General features: G+C 27.3%; 1 long non-coding RNA gene across 1 annotated transcript; it reads right to left on the bottom strand.

The window, feature by feature from the left end:
• Window positions 1-4,465: 4,465 nt before the first annotated feature.
• Window positions 4,466-5,063, bottom strand: LOC124420138. Its single transcript, XR_006941058.1, has 2 exons — window positions 4,804-5,063; window positions 4,466-4,604 (listed from the first exon to the last, which is right to left on the bottom strand). It is a non-coding gene; the product is annotated as an uncharacterized LOC124420138 (long non-coding RNA).
• Between the last annotated feature and the right edge of the window lie 2,166 nt (window positions 5,064-7,229).

The raw sequence follows: 7,229 nt of genomic DNA, 5'->3' as shown, positions 1-7,229 counted from the left end.
CTAGAACTGAACTAGAACTGAACTAGAACTGAACTAGAACTGAACTAGAACTGAACTAGAACTGAACTAGAACTGAACTAGAACTGAACTAGATCTAAACTAGAACTATAAATAAACTTGAACTAGAAATAATTGATGTTCCAAACGATATGAGCTTCATATACTACTACCAACTGCTAGGAAGTGTCACCAAAGGCTGAAGTGCTGTTCAAAACATTGTAACACTAACAAGGCTATTTGTTCATTTTAAAATTTATTTTTGTTGTAATATTTTTAGTATAAAATTAATGATAAAACCGTTCAATAAGACTGATGTTGTATCTCTAGGATATTTACAAAGGATTTTTTTGTTGTATGTCTTATGATGTCAAACTATGTATATATAAAGCTGATTTAATTCCCCATATTTTACTATAGACTTCTGTTTAGTTACAATGTTTTGTTTTTGAATTTTCTTTTTTACTTTAATAATTTATTAAGAAAACTATTTACACGTTTTTATTTTCGCCTCTTTTGATAGACAACTTAAATAAGCAGACTTTGCCACAGGCACAACCAAGCAACCTTACAGGAACAACCACATTTTTAAGAGGATTATTGATTGTCATTATGGCAAAACCATCAATTATTATTTACGATCCAGGCGTAGGGATGACGGACCATAAAGAAAAGAGCAGATAAAGATAGTTGCAGTTGTCAGGGCAATTGTGAAAGAGGAGGAGAAGTAGAACTTTGTAAAACTTTCTGTAATGGTTTACTTTAAATGACTTTTTGACATTTTTGGTTTAAAAAATATTCGATTTCATTAAAAATGTTTTGCTTTTTAAAATAAATGTCGTAATAGACTAATAAAATAATAATAATAGTAATACGAAAAAAATTATTTCTATTATACTTTATTTATAACTATTTCCCTTACTGTTGCTGGTTTCTTTTTTAATATTAAGAAAAATCACAATTTTATTTAAAAATAAATCAAGCAAACAAAGGTTTGCTTAAAATCCTTTTTTTTACAAAATAAATACAACCTACAATAATACAAATGTAGAAATAAATCTAAAAAGGATATTAGGATTATTGTATAGTTGTTATTGTATGTAATCATCTGGGGAATTAATAACATTTCTATAGAAAAAATTAATCAAGCACATATAATCGAAAATAATGTCCAATGTAATACAAATAAAATAACCAACAAAATCTACTTATGGTTAAATTAACAAACAGTTTTTGCTAAAAATTTATGTAAGTAGAATGGAATCTCAAATATGTGTTTAAAATTAAAATTTAAAATGGGACATTGATCGATAAGGGAATAATACCCTTGAGATCTAAAACTGTAATTAGGACAATCACGAAAATACATTTTTCCGAGATCAACATGATAATTTTTCTGTAAATTTTCAAGATTTTTGATTCCATTAACAAATACTTTAAGCATTTGCTAAACACAACAAGAAATGAAGAATAACTAAACTAGAACTGAAGCATAACTGAACTAACACTGAACTATAATTGAACTAGAACATAACTAGAACAGAACTAGAACAGAACTGGAACAGAACTAGAATAGAACTAGAACAGAACTAGAACAGAACTAGAACAGAACTAGAACAAAACTAGAACAGAACCAGAACAGAACTAGAACAGAACTAGAACAGAACTAGAACAGAACTAGAACAGAACTAGAACAGAACTAGAACAGAACTAGAACAGAACTAGAACAGAACTAGAACAGAACTAGAACAGAACTAGAACAGAACTAGAACAGAACTAGAACAGAACTAGAACAGAACTAGAACTAGAACAGAACTAGAACAGAACTAGAACAGAACTAGAACAGAACTAGAACAGAACTAGAACAGAACTAGAACAGAACTAGAACAGAACAAGAACAGAACTAGAACAGAACTAGAACAGAACTAGAACAGAACTAGAACAGAACTAGAACAGAACTAGAACAGAACTAGAACAGAACTAGAACAGAACTAGAACAGAACTAGAACAGAACTAGAACAGAACTAGAACAGAACTAGAACAGAACTAGAACAGAACTAGAACAGAACTAGAACTAGAACAGAACAGAACTAGAACAGAACTAGAACAGAACTAGAACAGAACTAGAACAGAACTAGAACAGAACTAGAACAGAACTAGAACAGAACTAGAACAGAACTAGAACAGAACTAGAACAGAACTAGAACAGAACTAGAACAGAACTAGAACAGAACTAGAACAGAACTAGAACAGAACTAGAACAGAACTAGAACAGAACTAGAACAGAAGTAGAACAGAACTAGAACAGAACTAGAACAGAACTAGAACAGAACTAGAACAGAACTAGAACAGAACTAGAACAGAACTAGAACAGAACTAGAACAGAACTAGAACAGAACTAGAACAGAACTAGAACAGAACTAGAACAGAACTAGAACAGAACTAGAACAGAACTAGAACAGAACTAGAACAGAACTAGAACAGAACTAGAACAGAACTAGAACAGAACTAGAACAGAACTAGAACAGAACTAGAACAGAACTAGAACAGAACTAGAACAGAACTAGAACAGAACTAGAACAGAACTAGAACAGAACTAGAACAGAACTAGAACAGAACTAGAACAGAACTAGAACAGAACTAGAACAGAACAGAACTAGGACAGAACCAGAACAGAACTAGAACAGAACTAGAACAGAACTAGAACAGAACTAGAACAGAACTAGAACAGAACTAGAACAGAACTAGAACAGAACTAGAACATAACTAGAACTGAACCAGAACTGAACCAGAACAGAACTAGAACAGAACTAGAACAGAACTAGAACAGAACTAGAACAGAACTAGAACAGAACTAGAACAGAACTAGAACAGAACTAGAACAGAACTAGAACAGAACTAGAACAGAACTAGAACAGAACTAGAACAGAACTAGAACAGAACTAGAACAGAACTAGAACAGAACTAGAACTGAACTAGAACTGAACTAGAACTGAACTAGAACTGAACTAGAACTGAACTAGAACTGAACTAGAACTGAACTAGAACTGAACTAGAACTGAACTAGAACTGAACTAGAACTGAACTAGAACTGAACTAGAACAAGAACTGAACTAGGAAAGAAATAGAACTGAAATAGAACTGAACTAGAACTAGAACTGAACTAGAACTGAACTAGAACTGAACTAGAACTGAACTAGAACTGAACTAGAACTGAACTAGAACTGAACTAGAACTGAACTAGAACTGAACTAGAACTGAACTAGAACTGAACTAGAACTGAACTAGAACTGAACTAGATCTGAACTAGAACTGAACTAGAACTGAACTAGAACTGAACTAGAACTAGAACTAAACTAGAACTGAACTAGAACTGAACTATAACTGATCTATGACTAAACAAGAACTGAACTTGGACAAAACTAAACTTATATTCAAAATATTTCATTATAAACTTAAACAATAATATTTCTACTTACCTCTATAACACTATCTCTTCCCAAACCAGCCAACACCTTACGATTCAACTGTTGTTTCCTAGCCGCTGCCGTTGCACTTGCTAAACGTACACCACCACCTGCACCGGTAAGACCAGCTGCAGCTGCCGCTGCTGTGGCTATAACAATTTCGTCTTCTTCCTCGTCTTCGTCTTCGTCGTCTTCCTGATCGTCTAAAATATTATCGTCGTCCTCGTCTAAACCAGAACCAGCACTTAAATTATAATCATCAGCCACAGCAGTGTCCACAACCGAATCTAATTGTTCTTGAAAACTTAAATCTAAATCTTGGGGTAGTTTAGCATATTTCTTGTGATTTTTCATGGTTTCAGACCGCAGAAAAGTAGCGGGCAAAAAACACTAACGTTTTTTAATTTATTAATTATTTAACATGCACACAAATATTAAATTAAATAAAAACTACTGAAAAAACACTTCAAATTAATGACAACACACGCGTTTTAAAACATTTAACGGGGATGAATGCAAGAAAGAACACGACAAATTAATATATAACGGGTTTAATTTATTTTGTTTTTTTTCGTTGACAATTCAATTGCAACTGTTTAGTAGTTGTTGTTATTGTTCGTTTAATGAGTCATTGATAGACAAAAAGGGGGAGAGCAAAAGGGTTTTTGTTGCTTTTTTTGCAATATTATTTCAATTATTTGTTTTTGTTTTCTTTTTGTTATTTTAGGTTTTTCATTTTTTTCGTTTTCTTGTTATTACTTTTTATTGTTGTTGATTTTTTACTTTTCACAAATAAAAAGAAAAATGGGCACACAATCGATTTTTTCTTTTTTCATTCACAAAAGCATGATTGTTCTTTTTTTCATGTAATGCAGTATTTGTTTTTTATTGAAGTAAACTTATTCTTGTTGTTGTTTAGAGTATTTTTCCTGTAGAATTTATTAACAACAGGTTTTTTTATAGTTTTTTTTTATTAGCAAAGGTTTTTTTATTCAATCATACGTTAGCAAAGACTCCATTTAATTTACAGCTTGACATCATGTTAAGTGGAGTCTAGAAAACAATGCTACCAGCACGTTGCTTGCCTCATTGAATAGTCAAGTTATTGGAAATACTCTGATACACCCAAGTTCTTAATGGCTGCAACCACACCATAAAAAGAAAATTTCTTTTGTGTTAAAGTTAAAAAAAAAAAGGAAGAAAGAATTTTTCACTTTCTTCCCTTTTTAGAAAACAAATGGATCACTTTAATTTTCTTTTACAACACTATTGTTTTATTTTCTTATTTAAACTATTTATTTTTTATAAGTTTATTAAATCCAATTGGATTTTTTTTTACTTTTCACCACTTTAGAAATGTTACAATTTATTATTTTTTTCTTTTATTTCATCCGCGTTTATGTTCCTTATGGCTTCACTATTTAAATGCGTTTGTCCGCTTCGTAAGCTATCACTACTTGTCAAATAATTATACAAAATTTTTCTTTCTATTTTCTTTATTATTTATTTTCTATTTTCACCCTGCCAAAGAGCGCAAAATCCCCCAAAAAAAGCCGTTTTATTTGTTTTGCTCAAAAACTTTGTATGCAAAAGAATTGCATTTTAGCTTGTTTATGTTATGTTGTTATTGTTGTCATTTAGCTGTCAGAGTATTGTAATAGATTAATGCTAATGTGGGTGTAGAGTGTTGGTAAGTGGTTGTTTATTATTAAAAGAAATATAGTGTTGTAAAGTAATTAGTTTTTAACGGTAAAATGGTATAGTGATAAATGTTATGTGAATTGAATTGAAATGATGTAAAAGATTAACGCGAATGTGAGGGTTGAGTGTTGATAAGTGTTTGTTTATTGTTAAAAGAAATATAGTGTTGTAAAGTACATAGTTTTTAACGGTAAAAAGGTATAGTGATTAAGTGAATTGAATTGAACGGATAGATTAATGCGAATGTGAGGGTTGAGTGTTGATAAGTGATTATATATTGTTAAAAGAAATATAGTGTTGTAATGTACATAGTTTTTAACGGTAAAATGTTATAGTGATAAATGTGAAGTGAATGGAACAGATGTTATTACGAAAAAAATAACATAAACAAGTTTTAAAAATACACTTTGTACTAAAAGTGAATTGTTTTAGAACTGTACTCGAATAGATCTTTAATATAACTAGAAAATAACTACGGTAGAACTAGCACATAATTAGAACAGAAGAAGAAAATTTGAACTAATATGGAACAGAACTAAAACTAAATTTATATCTAACTAGTTGAGAATTAGATAAGAGTTAAACTAGTACTAAACTAAAGCGAAAGAGAACTAGAACTTAACCTAAAAATGATCTAGAAGTAAACTAGAAGGCAACAAGAACTAAATTTGATCTGAACTATATATAATTTATGATTTAGAATAGAACTAGAACTGAAATAGAACTTATCTTAAAATTAACTAGAACTGATTTGGAATTGAATAAAGTTTCTAATTTTCTTAAATTAGAAATTTTTTTTAAAAATAAAACACATATATCTTTTTTAGATTTTAAACTTTTCGAAAGCAATTTTTTATGGATTTTTTTATTTTTATTATTTTAATAATTATTTTGTGTTTTTATATTATTTTACTTTGTGTATTTTCTTTTCTTGTTTTTGTTTTATATGTAATATATAAACTTGATTAATATGATTTTGAGTTTATTTTCTCCGTTGTTTGTTATTAATAAATTTTGTTTTCATATTTAAAAAAATTAAATTAAATTTTATAAATAAAATTTTAATATTGAAGAAAAAAATTCGCTTTTAAAATAAATTTAAAAATAAAAACAAAAAAATTAAAATAAAAAAATATATAGCTACCACACAGTATTGTATAAAATAAATTTAAATAAAACAATAATTTTTTAAATATTTCTTGTTATTTTATCATTAAATATTAAACTTAAATTGTAAATTATTTATATGTATATTTTTATAAATATATATATAAAAAAAATGTTTCATTATTTTGTGTTTTTAAATTTATTATATTTTTTTTTTCGAAATTTTTATAATTTCCAATCATATTTTAATTAATTAAAAGAAATTTTACAAAATAATTTCTTTTAAAACTTAAAAATTTTGTTTTTAGCCTTTAGGGTTTTTTTTTTGTGTTTTTGTAAAATAAAATATTTATAAATATTTATTAATATATATTTTTATATATTTATGTTTATATAATTGTATTTGTTTGTTTTATGTATAAATAGAAAATAATGTTTATTTTTAAATGTCTTATATTTTATGTATTTTAAATGTATAATTTATATATAAATATGCATTTTAAATACTTTATGTATTTAAATATGTTTTATACAAGTTTATAAAAGAAATTTATTTTTTTGTTTAAATTTTTCTAAAAAAAAAAACTTGTATTTCAAATTTATATTTTTTTCTATATTTGAGAGTGTTTTATATTTATAGTTTAAATACAGTTTTTATTTTTAATTTATATATTATTTGTATATGTATAATAAATACTGACAACTTACAAAATTTATATGTGGGTTTTTGTTATATTTATTTATATTTATAATTTTTTTAATTAGTATATATTGTTGATTTTTGTTTTTAGTAAAATGTACAAGTTTGTATAGAATTTTTGTAATTCGACAGAAAAGGAAAACTATTATCTTTGAAAAAGAAATTATAAAGAGTTTTTCTTAAAGTGAACATCAATATAGACTAGATATATAAATAAAGATTTATCAATAATTTATAGAACAAAATTTTTATGAAAA

Source organism: Lucilia cuprina, chromosome 5 (assembly GCF_022045245.1).
Source record: "Lucilia cuprina isolate Lc7/37 chromosome 5, ASM2204524v1, whole genome shotgun sequence".
NCBI classification, from domain to species: domain Eukaryota; kingdom Metazoa; phylum Arthropoda; class Insecta; order Diptera; family Calliphoridae; genus Lucilia; species Lucilia cuprina.
Note: the sequence above shows the minus strand (reverse complement) of the source record. Positions and strands in the feature narration are given on the sequence as shown.